Genomic DNA, 15233 nt, shown 5'->3' on the forward strand with positions numbered 1-15233 from the left:
AAGCACCACACTCGGAGGGTTGGAGAACTCAAGTTTATTAAGCCGGTGGCCCCAGATGAGCTAATGTTCCAAAGTTCTGGGCCCGAGCTCAGGGTGAGCTTTACTTTTATAGGGGTCAGTGCACATGTTTGCAGTTAGCATGGGTAGATTGGTTACTTGGTTTACAGAGCACAGAAGTTTCCAAACAGAAACTTACAAGAGCAGGTGCAGAAATTCCATTTTTAGCAAAACATCTTATGGTTACATTGGATTGCTAGGTCATCCTGTTTTTCTCAGTGCAGCAAGCATATTTTCAAAAGCAGGACAAGCATGGAGTTATTTTTAGCTGAATGCAAGTTTCTAATTTTCCTCTTCATATCTAATGCTGATGATGGAGGGAAGGAATATTAACTGCACTTCACCGGCATAAGATTTTAGTTGTACAGTTAATAAGACTTTGTCAAAAGCAATAGTAAAGGCAGATTTGGGATTCCTATAATGGTGGAACAGCTTTTCTGGGCTAACATTCCTTTCAACAGATAACAATGATAAACTCTGGACAAAACATTTTTTAGGAAAAGATTATTTGAAAACACTGAATAATAGGAAAGTAGATAGAATTGGGGTAGTTGGAACTCTTGAAGTAAATGAACGACGCTTACTGGATGAGACCATTTTTAGGTGAATTACTAAACTATTTAGAGGTAAAGGGATGACACTGTCCCAATTAACTAAGGATTTAGAAAAGAATAATGTGTGTACACATATATATACATATATGAGAATAATAACAGAAAAAAGGAAAAAGCAAATATGGCAAATTGTAAACTATTAGTGAATAATTGGTGTAAGAGGTGTACAAGGAGTCTTTGTAGTATTTTTTGCAACTTTTCTGTAAGTTTAAAATGATATCAAAATAAAACTTACAAAAATTGGTACAAAGACTTTGGAAAACTGGAGTTTTAAAAATAAAGTTAAATATACCTGCCCCACGATCCAGGAATTCCACGCTTAGATATTTACTCAAAAGCCATGAAAACGTATGTTTACAGAAAGACTTCTACAGAAATAGTCATAGCAATTATATCCATAGTTATAAGAAAATGAAAACAATCCAAATACAGTAAGTCCCCTACATATGAACGAGAACACATCCATAAGCCCAACTTGTTCGTAAGTCCAACAAAGTTAGCCTAGGTACCCAACTAACACAATAGGCTATATGGTACTGTACTGTAGTAGGTTTGTAATACTTTTCAAACAAACAACACATAAAAAATAAACCCCCAAAATAAAGAAAATGTTTTTAATCTGAGAGTACAGTCCCTTAAAAACTACAGTAGTACAGTACAACAGCTGGCATACAGGGGCTGGCATCGAGTGAACAGGCAAGAAGAGTTACTGACTGGAAGAAGGAGAGGAGGTGGGAGATGGTAGAGCTGAAGGATTGTCAGCAATAGAAGATGGAGGGCAAGCCGTAATTTCACTCATGCCTGATGTTGATGGTACAGGTTCTGGTTCATGGCTGGATTCAATTCTATCTACTCTCTTGAAAAAATGATCCAGTGATGTCTGGGTAGTAGCTCTTTTTTTCTTGTCATAGGTGACGTGGTAGCACTGGATTGCATTCTGAATGGCTGCTGCAAACGTCGTGTACCGTTCCACATTCAGGTCCTGTGCCTCAAAAACCAATAGTGCTTCCTCAAATAAAGGAAATCCCCTTGCCATTTCCTGCATCATGAATCTCTTCGGTTCTTCAGTTACTTCTTCCTCTTGTCTCTCTTTGTCCTTTCTCTGGGCAACTTCGCATCTTAGAAAGTTCGCAACTTGAAGTCTTGTATGTAGGGGACTTACTGTACCCATCAACATAAGAATGGAGAAACTTTGTAGATTTGTAAAATGGGATACTACTCAGTAACAAAGAGGAATGAACGGTGTGATTGAATCTCAAAAACAGTGTGTTTAACAAAAAAAGAAGCCAGCACAAAAGATGACACATGATAAGATTTCATTGATATGAAATTGTACAACAGGCAAAACTCATCTATAGTGATAGAAACTAGAATAGAGGTTGCCAGTGGGAGAATGAAGACTGGCAAGGAGAGTGGAAGAAGTTTCTGGCGGGTTGGAAATGTTCTATGTCTCAATTTGAGTGGTGGGTGCATGAATATTTGTAACTCACAGAATTGTATCATTAAGGTCTCTGTGCATTCCAACAGATATAAATTTTACCTGAATTTTAAAATGTACTCTGGAAATATAGCACATTCCATAGTCAGGCAATACAGCAAATAATGCAATAGACATTCTCAAGTCAGTACATAGGCTTCAGATATGACCAGAAGTGTCTAGTCTCTGGATTTTCTGACTTAGGTCAAAATTTCAAAGCAATTCTAATTCCTAAAGGAGAGGGTGGTCCCCAGTGTAGTAACAGGAAAGAAAAAGTCCCAAAAGTAGTGATTTGACATGATTCCCAGAAATAAACAAAGAATCAATTGAAAAACTGCAAACAGTGGCAATTTAGAAAACCAGTTACAAAATGAAGTTGTAAAAAGCAATAACTTTCTTATAAAGTATAAGCTATTAAAATATGAGGGAAATATTTTAATAACACCAAAAACATAAAATGCCTACCAATAAATTTCAAGGAAACATAGAATGCATTTGATAAAAAAGCTATAAACCATACTAAGAGGCATAAAAGAATAAATGGAGAAACTCCAATGTTTCTGGATGAAAACACTCATTACAAAAACATCAATTCTCTCTAAATTAACATAGAAAATATCTGCCTAATCAAAATCTCAACGTGATTTTTCTTTAACCTTGACACAATTGTTATTTATAACAATAAAGGCCCATCAGCAGATGAATGGATGAAGAAGATGTGGCACATATATATAATGGAACATTACTCAGCCATAAAAGGGAATGAAATTGAGTTATTTGTAATAGGTGGATAGACCTAGAGTCTGTCATACAGAGCGAAGTAAGCCAGAAAGAGAAAAACAAGTACCGTATGCTAACTCATATATATGGAATATAAAAAAAAATGGTACTGATGGACCCAGTGACAGGGCAAGAATAAAGATGCAGATGAAGAGAACAGAGTTGAGGACACGGGGTGGGGGGTGGGGGGTGAAGGGGAAGCTGGGAAGAAGTAAGAGAATAGCACTGACATATATATACACTACCAAATGTAAAATAGCTAGTGGGAAGCTGCTGCATAACATAGGGAGATCAACTCAGTGATGGGTGATGACTTAGAGGGCTGGAATAGGGAGAGTGGGAAGGAGCTGCAGGAGGGAGGGGATATGGGGATGTCTGTATAAATAGAGCTGATTCACTTTGTTGTACAGCAAAAATTGGCACAAAAGTTTAAATCAATTATATTCCAATAAAGAATTTAAAAAAAAAAAAAGATACAATGAAACTGTCACCAGAATAAGCAAACCAATAGAACAAAGCAGAAATCCCAGAAACAATTCTCAGTATGTATAGCGATGTAGAATATAATGATTTTGTTACTTCAAAAATTGGAGACAGAATAGTTTATTCAATATACCTGGCTAGAACAACAGAATAACTATTTGTGAAGAAAAGAACAATTTGAGATTCCTAGATTCTATCTTACCCTAAAGTAAATGTCAGATGGTTGAAAATAAGAGATAAAACTATAAAAACATCAAAAGGATATATAAATTAATTTGAATATATAAAAATTCTATTTCTGTAGGCCTAAAAATACAATTACATATGAATGACAAATAAAAACTGGGAAGATTCTGCAATATCTATGATAGATGAAAGTAAGTTAATGTTCTTAATATGTAAACAGCTTTCCCAAATCAATGAAAATATATACTTCTAGAGCATGGTTTTTCAACTGCAGCACTGTTGATACTTTAGATAATTTCTTTATTGCGGGGGCCTCTCCCTAGCCTCTTTAGGCCCATCCCTGGCCTCTACCCACTAGATACCAGTAGCATCTTCCCAGCTGTGACTACCAAAAATGCCTCCAGACATTGCCAACTGTCCCCTGGGAGGCAAAGTCAATCCTAGTTGAGAACCATGGATTCAGAAGAAAAATTTCAAGATTTTTCTCTGATGGTGGCATTACCTTTTATTGAGAAAAGCAGATGAGGGATTAAATGAATATGTATATTTGTCTTCCAAGTTAACCAAGCCTCACAATTCTGTGGGTACTAATGTGGCTACATTATTCATAATAACTAAAATTTAATCAGTGTTTGCCTTCTTGTTCAGACAGGAAGTCCATACTCTTCGAGTATCTTCCCAGGATCATGGAAGTGCCAGGGTGTGAGTCACGAGTCTAACCCCGCCCTCCAACTTTCCCCAATCTCCTTCTGCTGCTGCATCTGCCTCCACTTTTGTGGTCCATCTTGAACTCTTGTCAGCCATGTCCATGGAGTTTTGCAGTCCTTTCCAACATGCATCAGCTACCTGCCACTGTTCCCCTGCAACCACAAATCAGGGACGCCCCCACTGCCCCAAAGCTTCATGGAGGTTTGGCACGACATGAGGTCGAGAGTCTTTCTATGCTTATATTCCAGCCTGTCAGCAGGAGCCCAATATTTGTGCTGCTTAGACTATTATGATTCACACTTTTAAAATGTTTTTGGTGAAAAACATTTTAATGTTTTTGTTTTATTAACTTGTTCTCCAGAGTCCAAAAGAACCTGGACCAGGAGATCAAAGTCAAGGAAAAAGCAGGTTTGCTCCCAGTTGCCTCCCCCTGTGCTGCCAGAGGCTTCCTCTCTGGCTCCCATACATCCCATGAGGCTTCATCTGCCCTCAGGCTGCATTTCACCTACACCTGCTCTCGTATGCTCACCTGACAAGCTAAGAAATGTCTGGACCTTACTTAAATTCAAATCAGGAGCCCATATTCTTAGAAAAAGTTGTGGGGAAAAAAATACTTGGAAAAGTTCCCAGGAGGGCTCCTTGGAGAAATGGTTCACTCGGGGCTGGGGCTGGGAAAGGTCAGGATGAGCTTGAAGCATCTTGCTGGACCAGAAAGTAAGGAAGTCCACAAAGGATGGTGAGGCCAGGAGCTTGTTTGAAGGTGCTCCCTCTGCCAAACCTGGCATGATATGACAACCTCCCCAAATAGTAATTTTATAATCCACAGGATAAAATAATAATCAGAGGTCTATGCTGATATATATAAGAAAATGAATAAATAGACAAATAGGAAGAAATAAATGTAAGAGAAGGAAACACTTTTCTACAGTAGATTGTCAACTCTTGAGCACGTGGGCTCTAGAGCGCAGGCTCAGTAGTTGTGGCACACGGACTTAGTTGCTCCGTGGCATGTGGGATCTTTCTGGACCAGGGATCGAACCCATGCCCCCTGCACTGGCAGGCGGATTCTTAACCACTGCACCATCAGGGAAGTCCCTATCAGTATTTTCTAATCATTATTATTTTTTACCATGAATCACTGCCTATATAATAAAAATGCAAAAGGTCACCTGTGGTAAATCTCTCGTAAAGACGTGCTCATGTTCTATTTCTTGTAGGCAATATTTGTCTCCTACTTTTATGCAAATGGATTTTTGGTAGGCCTTATCTTATTTGTTTGTTTCCTGTTATGTTAGAAAGAGGGCAAGTCTTCTTAGCAGGGCCACCCCGCCTAAAGTCCCCCGGTGAAGGTGGTGAGTGGGGCTGAAACCCAGCCTCTGATCTGCTGTGAGGAACAGTGTGGGCATCTCCCCAGAGGGCTGCTGTGTGCTAAGTCACACATGGCCCCATCCTAGCTTGCTATGACCTTCAAAAGAGTCTGGGTGTGTCCCTTGCAGTTGACCTGGTTACTGTTAGAATTCTCCCCTTTAGTCTTAAGATCAAAGCCTGGTAGTAAAAGCAGCAGTGCCAGCTCAGCCATTCAGCACTAAAGGTCTGTGGAGGTTGAAGTCAAGAGCAGTCTAGGGGGGCAGAGGTCATCTCCAAGTGGCTTCGTCCGTGGGGTTTGCTAAACCTGCTGGGCATGAGGTCTGCTTTCCTACTTCTCTACTCCAAGCATGTGGTCGGTCATGTCAAGCTTCCCACCACCCTGGGCATGGAAGGATGTCCAGTTTTTTAAAGTGATTCTCCTATTATCAAGAAGCTGGGCCAGGTAACAAACCCTGCTTTCTACTTCGTGAGGGTCTGCTGGTTCTTTCAGAAGCCACCAACAAATGTTGGTCCACACTGGCAATAGGGTTGCTCCCCATCTTTTACAGGATTTTTTTACAGGAACCACGCTCACATGTGACTCTTCCTCCTTCTGATTTGGAGTCACTGGTAAAATACCCTTCTGGTCCCTCTACCCTGCATCACTTTCTGGGGAAGAAAGGCAGCGCTTGACAACTTCCTTCAGAATGAGTCCACCTACACTGTAGACAGAAGCAATTCCTCAAAGCTTAGGGCGTGCAGTGGGCATGTTTCCCAAACCTCAACGGTGATACAGGTTTTTTTCTCCATTTGAATTTTTCTTGGATTATTTCTATCAGTGTCTTTTCTGGAAGGGTAGAGTAGAAAGAGAGATAGACACAGAGAGGGGCCTTTTCAGAATAATTTGCCTTCAGGCATGTGTTTCTAGAAAGAGGCAGGTGGAGAGGCTAGTCCTTTGGGAGAGGAACTGCAGCCCCCCTAGGGTGAGAACTCTGGTCTCAGGAGCATCCAAATAATGTGTGACCCAAAGCATATGCCATCTCACGAGACTTGTCCTGCTTGTATTAATCCTTGCCGACATGACTAGAACCAAAGCAAAAAAGGAAGAGAGAAATGAGGAAGTGAGGGAGGGAGGGAGGAAGGAAAGAAAGGAAGAAAGAGAGAGAAAGAAAAGAGAAAAAAAAAGAAAGAAAACTAGAAGTAGATAACAAGGTTGAAGATGTCAAAAGGTTGTAGGTATCAGTACCAAGAGGAAACCTTCTAATGCCTCATGTCAAATGGATGTACTGATTCTGCCCTCTGAGATCACAGCATTCGCCACTTTACAGAAAGCCACAATCACTGATCTGCAGTTTTGTACCCATTCTAGACCCTGAGCTGCCTTTGGGTCAACTGCAGCTACAATTCAGTGGCTATAAAGATGCGGCAGAGGTGCTGAGAGAGAAGGAAGATGGACAGATAAGGTGTTGACATTCAGCCAGGTGAAAGGGCATGCGAAAGGTCAGGGAGGGAAGAGAGAAAGAGCATGTCTACACGGAAGGTTGTAAGTAGTGAAGAGGGGTTACTAGCAGGGTCCATTTTGGTGGAATTGTGAAAGGTGATTCTGGAAAGGTAGGTAGGGGCCGCAACGTGAAGGATCGTGTGGACTTTGCCTTGTACGTGATGGGAAGTCAAAGTAGGATTTTAAGGAGAAGAGGAACAAAGACAGGTGATCCTGGTGACAGATGGGGGACTGGATCTCTCTAAGGTTCCAGAAATAACTGATGACAGCGCCAAGTCTAGAATTCAGCTAATTGTAATTCCATATTGCTTATCCTTCTTTTATGCTTTGCATTGTGTGTGTGTGTGTGTGTGTGTGTGTGTGTGTGTGTGTAGACAGAAGGGGCAAGACTGGCAAAGTTTGGAGATGATACTCATTAATTAATTCAACAACCATTTTGCTGCTGGGTTGAGCAAACTTGGGTGGTGATACGAAAAGGGCAAAAGTGCTTAAAAATCTGGGAAAGGGAATCCATCTCTGGTGCATTGGTTTTGATTATTTCTCAGCTATATAAACATCCAAAGAGATGACCTCATATATTCCACAGGCATGACCAAAGATTATGGCACAGATGTTCTGAAATAAACAATGTCAGTGCAAGCACATAGCTGTGCGGCCCTGTAATGGCCCCAAGAAGAGCTTAGTCCATTTTTTTTTTTACATAAACCACAAGTTAAGGGTAAGTCAGAAAGAAAATAGAAACCTTTCTTCATCTGCTCTGTTCTTGGTTTCATGTTTTATAGATGGCCCGGGAGGCTCTCCACACGCCTTCCTCCACTAAGGAATTTGTGGAAGTAGCATTTCTCCTGTTGACAGGATTCTGCTGAGAACTGAATTTTCTGCCATTTTCATTACTTTTTTCTAAAAAAAAGGCCGTTCCACGGCCCTGCTTTTTACAGACATTCTTCCATTTGATACTGGTTGTAGATACACGAAAAGTAACATTTATGTCCAAAAGGCTGTACATTGTACATTTTTAATCCTGGAATTCTTCCTGGACTTCACTAAGAGCAAGGATTATGCCCTGGTTTTTTGGTTTTTGATTTTTGTTTCAAAATCTCCCACAGTGCCCAGCACGCGCCACAACACACAGTAGGTGCTTTATTCTCAGCACTGCGGTACGTCTTCCTGGATTAGAAGGCCCAAAGTGATGGTTGTGTAAATGGGTGGATTGGGGTAGGATTTGCCAAGACAGAGGAGACCCTAGGCTGGATTTGTTTCACATTGAAGTGGAATTGGAGCAAAGCCCAGTTTTGATGAACACTTAAACATTCTGTCATTCTGGTTGCTGAGGGCTCAGAACCAGATTTAAATTATTTAAATAAACAGCCACAACAAAATATTTTACCTGAGAGCAAACTCATCCCTCCAACAGCTAAGAATGCAGTTGCTACCATCAGCTGCTGGTATAAGCTGAGAGGTACCTGGCCTTCTCATAGTTGACACCTCAGTTACATAAAGAGCTTCCTTCACTCAAGGAGAATGTTCTCCACAATGCTTAATATAATTCACTTAACTCATAAGGACCTACAATTACAAAATCTTTTATGAGTTATACTATTATACTAGGCAATGGTCAGATTTTAGACTATTATAATACTTCCCCAGAAATGGCTCCAGGGAAAATATTTTGATTACCTAGCAAAGAAACCTGATTTTAGACCAAGGTATTTCTGAAGAACTTTTTAATATAACTATTATTCAATAGGTGCATAAAATTATATTTATTTATATAGTAATAAAGAGTATACAAAGACCATAAACGTAGAAGTGCTTATTCTAAATATTTTTCTATTAAAATTAAGCAGGTGTCACTCCATCTCTATGAACGTGGGTATTAATATGGTAGATTTCAGTCTGTGGACAGATTAATAAAATATCCCTACATTGAAACAATAGCTTATTATATGCATGAATTTTATCTTAACTTTCACAAGCAAGTCTGTTTATTTATTTATGGTACAAACATTTATGCAGCAACAAAAATGATCCAGAATGGTGGCTTCCAAGATGAATAAAGTGCAGTCCTTACTCTTGAATAAGTCATGTCATAAGGAGCTGATATGGAGAAATGGACATTAAGGGAGTGCCTACTATTTCATTCTCTTTCTCACAGGGGCATGAGCAACCCCGTTAACAAAGATGAAGGGGGAGCTCAGAGATGTTAAATTACTTGCCCAAGGCCCGTGAAGCTAGATAAAAATCCATGACTGAAAACATAATTCATCAAAACCTGAAGTGCAAAAGAGCCTGTATTCACAAAAGAGAAAGATACAGACATTGATTCAAAAATTATATTCTTCTCTCTATTGTCTCCTTTTCCTTCCCCAATGACCTCACTCCCAACCTAGGTTTTGGGAATCGATGTTTTTCTACATGAATTGTTTTTAACATTCAAGAAACAGATTACATTTTTAGGAATGGTAGAGTGGCTCCTATGAGACAAAATCTCCTATAGGAAACTGTAAACTCTGGACAAAATTTTTAAAACAACTTCATGGAGGTTCTGGAGAGGTACTCCAAACAGGGAGAAAATGTAGGAGACTGCATGCTTGGAAGAAGGGAATCGGACCAGGTGTTTTCTATTTTTACTGCTCTTTGCCTATGGGAAGTCTCCAGTCAGCAGCACGTGAAACGGCTAAAACTTACACAGAAACCCACACGCTTACACTAGAAATTCTCATCTTACTGGCTGAAAGAACTGGAGTATGAGCACAGCAGGTCAGAAATATCCTAACAAAGAAAGAGCCAGAGAAGAGGAGTCACAATTTTTTTGTGTGTAAACCTTTGAACTACAAATACACAGGCTGACTCTAAATAGCCCAGCTAAGAATAAAGTTACGAAAGAGAGATTTTAACTGCTTCTGGTCCAGGGGAGAAAGAGTTTGGAGTTCGAGTCCAGACATATTAAATGCCTGTTAAGACAAACAAAGCAAAACACGAAAACAAAAACAAAATGAAAACCAAAGCTCTTTAGAGGAATAAAACAGAGTATATCGTCTCCTGACTATATCTTTCACAATGTTCAGTGTGCTACCCAGAATTACTAGACATACAAAGAAACAGGAAAATGTGACCCATAGGGAGACACTGAGGAAGCCTCAGATGATGCAGGTCCCCCATATGACAATGTTTACCTTCCTCTCCCCCTCTGACCTGCAGACCAGTACTTAGGGTTGTTGCCCAGCACAAGTCCACTGAGCTAAGAATGGTGGTACTAAGATGTAAAGAAAGACCACAGAACTCCAGAGCCCATGCTTTTAACCATTTTACTAGACTGCCTTAAATAATCTTGTTACAAAGCATCAATAATCACTTAGAACTATGTTTTTTCACGTATTGAAGCCACTAGCCAGGTGTGACTATCTAAATCTACATTAATTAAAATGAAATAAAATGTAAAAACTCAGTTTCTCGATGACACTAACCCCATTTCAAATGTTCAGTAGCCACGTGTCTGGTGGCAGCTTCACTGGTCAGTACAAATAGAGAATATTTCCATCATCACAGAAAGTTCTATTAGACAACACTGGCTTAGAATATACAATGGCAAAAATAAAATTACACTCAGTTATATTAGCAATGATGAATAGTGTACTTACCAAAAAACTTAAACTCAATGACAAAGCAGATATGAAGAAAAATCAAAGCTTTATGAAGCAGCATGAAAGAAGAATATCTGAAAAGCCATACCAGGTTGCTTGATGTAAGATTCGTGTTGCCAATTTACTTTGTACATTTAACATTATCTAATTAACATCAGAATAGAATTTTATTTTTCATTACACTTTGACAGAACACTTCTAAAATGGCTCTGGATTGGAAAAAATATTAAGAGTAAAGAATGAATGAATATTTTCACGTACAGTTATTGGTGCACTGTATTTGTTTCTTAGGGCTGCTGCAACAAATTACCACAAACGTCATGGCTTAGAGCAACAGATATGTATTCTCTCACAGTTCTGGAGTCTAGAAGTCTGAAATCCCCCAGGGCTGTGCTCCCTCCAGGGTGTGGGTGGGGGCTTTATGGGAGAATCCCTTCCTTGCCTCTTCCAGTTTCTGGTGGCTGCCCTGGCACTCCTGGGCTGTGGTCCTAGCACTCCATTCTCTGCCTTTTCTTCTGTGTATCTCCTCTGCACCCCTAAAAGGATGCTTGCTGTTGGATTTATGACCCATGAGGGTAATCCAGGATAAGCTTCTCCTCTCAAAAATCTTTAAGTTAATCATAGCTTTTCCCATGTAAGGTGACATTTACCCTATCAATAAGGTGATATTCACAAATTCCAGGGATTAGGGAATGGATGTCTCTTTTAGGGGGCCACCATTTAGCTCACAATATTTATATTATAAAATATTAATAATTAAAATAGTGTGGAAGTACCAGACAGAATCTAGGCATTGTAGGAAATGAAAGAGGAGATGAGGTATGGGAGGAAGACAGGGGCCAGCGAGCACACCATACAATTGTTACTCTCACAAGTATTCACCATTTAAAAATACTGAATGTTTCTTTGCTTTTGTTATTATCAAAGACTTTGTCTTTAATTAAATATCCAAGGTTGGCAACGGTGTAAAAAAAGAGTGCTATTATACTGCTAAGAGAAGTAGATATGCAGACATTTATAATGCCATCCTTTATAAAGGCATTTTGGGAACATTAATCAAAGCCCTCAAAAGTACATACCCTTTGATCCAGCCATATACCCTAAGAAAATAATCAGAGATATTTATAGACATGCATAGAGAAAGGTAATCACAGCTCAATTATTTTTAAAAGTAAAACTGAGAGAAAAGTCAAATGTCCAACAATGGGCAACTGCTTCTCTAAACAATAAGATATCCACCTAATGATGTAGTGATGAATATAAAATCACAGAGGAGAATGTCATATTTCTGTGTGTAAAAAGAGGAGCTTCGAAATAATGTAGAGAATGATCTGATTAGTAAAGGTTACATACATATGCGGTTATGTAGTGTGTGTATATAAGTTATTTAAAGAATCCACACACGGAATCAAATAACAGAAGGGGATGTACTAAAAGGTTAATGATATTAGCACATTTACTAATTCACTGCCTTTTTAAAACGAAATTTGTAGCTTGTGTAATGATCAAATTTGATAAATCTATGACTTGGAATTAATAACTCAAGGAACAGCCTTGTGCAGAGAAGAAAATTTATGTCACCCAGAACTGGATATCAGATAAGAGCAAAGTTCTTCATCTCAGTCCTACTCAGTTCCAGGTGCTTCAGATCAATTTGGTCCTCAAAGACCTTTATGAAATAATTTTTAAAACTTCACAGCAGAGCAGAAGCAAATGTTTCTATTAAAATTTAAAGAGAGATGCATGATAAAACTTGTCTAGGTGCTAAGAACTCTCACTATGTAATACAGTTTTACTGTATTTTCAACAGGAAACATGAACGTGAACAGTTATATTAACTGAGTGGAACAGTTATATTAATGGAATGGAACAGTTATTTTGCAAAACTGTTGTTTGGGTTTCATGGATTCTTTGTGAGGCTTCTTAATGTGCACAAAAGAAGTCCTAAACCCATCTCTTCACTCCCACCTTTCCCTACTTGTTTATACAGTAACCATTTCTGTGCGCTCAGAATTGCCATTGGCTTACTTAACCTCTCTGTTCACTTTTAAACAGAGCAAAGTGCCTTCTTTTTCCCCAGGGCAGTTCTCTCCCACTCAGATTTCTTCCACTGGAAAAAGAAAATTATCAACACCTGTGGTGCATAAAATCTCTCAACTCTACAAACAATTATTTTTTTTCCAGTCAGGAAAATTTTCTTTTAGGCTAACCTGTTTCCTTTGCCCAATTCTGTCATATCAGAGTTCAGAGCCAGCGTTCAAGAGCCTCAACAGAGATCTGGTTCTTTTATAATGACCTGTGGTTGGTTTCAGCAGGTTAAGAAGCTGCTTGTATATCAGACATTTAAAAGAGCCAGTGGGTTTCCTTCAAAACATTTTCAAAATTATCCACCTAGAAGGACAGTTTGTGTATATGCTTGTACCTTACTTTACTTGGATAACATCTAGTTAAACATAATTTCACACTAGGCCTAGTTAATATTTATACCTTGTTGTTTTTGTTGAGTTGTATTTTACGTAGAAAAAGAACAGTGGGCTGAAAAGTGTGCTTCGTTGAATGTGCCCACTGCAAAGCCACAGCTGAGTTACAGCAAGACCTCTTAACTTTCTACCAAAGAGAGCCTTTTTCTAAAGAGAGATGCGTGCCCTCCTCTCATTCTCCCCGCGCTCCATGGCTTGCCCACCCTTCTCTCCTATACCTTTTTCATAAGAAAGTTTAAATCACAAATAATCATAGATCTGGAGCAGATCCGAGATCACGTTGTATTTCACACCATTTCTTGGAAACAAATACAAAGGATGAATTGTTTCAATTACGAGACTTCGCACCTAGAAAATGGCAATAATAAGCCTACTTACAGCTCTGTGAAGTTCAAAGTTTGCTTGTAGAGTTGATCATTTGGAAGACTGAGTTTATATACACACAGTGAGCGTGCACACATCCAAGAGCTCATTTAAATACATTACATTCCAATGGAGATGACTGAACTACTACATTGAGGACAGATAGTACTCTTTATATTCTAAGCAAGGTTCAAGGAGCCTAGAGGGACAATTCTTATTGTATAGAGAAAACAGTACAGTAAAGAGAAAGCCTTGAGATTTTGTCACCTGTCATCATGACCTTGGATAATTCATTAAAGTTCTCTGAGCCTCTATTTTCCCCTCTGAAAATAGGACTGAACTATTATATCAGAGATCTCTTTAACTGCATGCTCATACACACACTCCAATATTCATGATGGAAGTCATAATAATAATTAGGAAATTGAGCCATGTGAAAAAATAAGGCAACTCAAAATAGATTTTTGGAAACCACCAGATTCAAGTAGACATCCTTCTGGGACATCTCATATCCAGAAGAATGGAGCAAGAGCTTACTTACATAGTAAGTTCTAAGTATATTGAATACAATTCTTTGAGTTTGGTTTTGAAAGCCCTCCTGCCAAAAACTAAAACAAAGTGGTGATTGCAAAAAGCTTGAAGTCATCTGTGTTTTATTTCTTGGACTTTGAAGGTTCATTTTCATAGTCTCTGAGTCACCTGAGCCACAGTTTCTGGGGTGGCAGCAGGGGAGCCAGAGTCACATGGCACCAAGGATTGCAGCAGCAATACCCATATCCACACTTGTATTACCTTTCCTGTCCTGTTCCAGGATGTATTTCCAGTGGCTGTAAACAGCAGCTGCATAACTGCATTGTTATGGCTCACTCATTTTTGATATGTGCTTCTGTTGCTTTTACAATGTTCAAATTTTAAAGTGATGATACATGCACACTGGAAATTGTAATGTACTTTGTTTTTAGAAAGCTGTTTATTATATGCTTATTCCCAAAATTAATATGTGGGTCCCTATGTACTAGTGTCCCTAGTCATATACTATTGCAAAGAGAAAGAAGGGAGTAGCACCTCACCCCCATGTTCATAACAGCATTGCTCACAACAGCCAAGGTGTGAAAACAACCTAAGTGTCCATTCACAGATGCATGGATGAAGAAGATGTGATGTGATATACATATATTTTAATATACACATATATGTATACACACACATATGTATGTATATACATACAATGGGATATCACTTGGCCATAAAAAGAAGGAAATTCTGCTATTTGTGAAAACATGAATGAATCTAGAGGCCATCATGTTAAGTGAAATAAGGCAGACACGGAAAGACACATACTGCATGATCTTATTTATAAGTGAAATCTAAAAAAGTTGAACTCATAGAAGCAGAAAGTAGAACAGTGGTTCCTGGGTACTGGGGTGGGGAAAATGGAGCAAGATATTGGTCAAATGATGCAAACTTCCAGGTACAACATGGATAAGTTCTGGGGATCTAATGCACAGCAGAGTGACTAGAGTTGATAATACTCTATTATATAACTGAAATTTTGCTAAGAGAGTAGATCATAAGTGTTCTCACCACACACAC

This window comes from Hippopotamus amphibius, chromosome 2, assembly GCF_030028045.1.
Source record: "Hippopotamus amphibius kiboko isolate mHipAmp2 chromosome 2, mHipAmp2.hap2, whole genome shotgun sequence".
NCBI lineage: Eukaryota > Metazoa > Chordata > Mammalia > Artiodactyla > Hippopotamidae > Hippopotamus > Hippopotamus amphibius.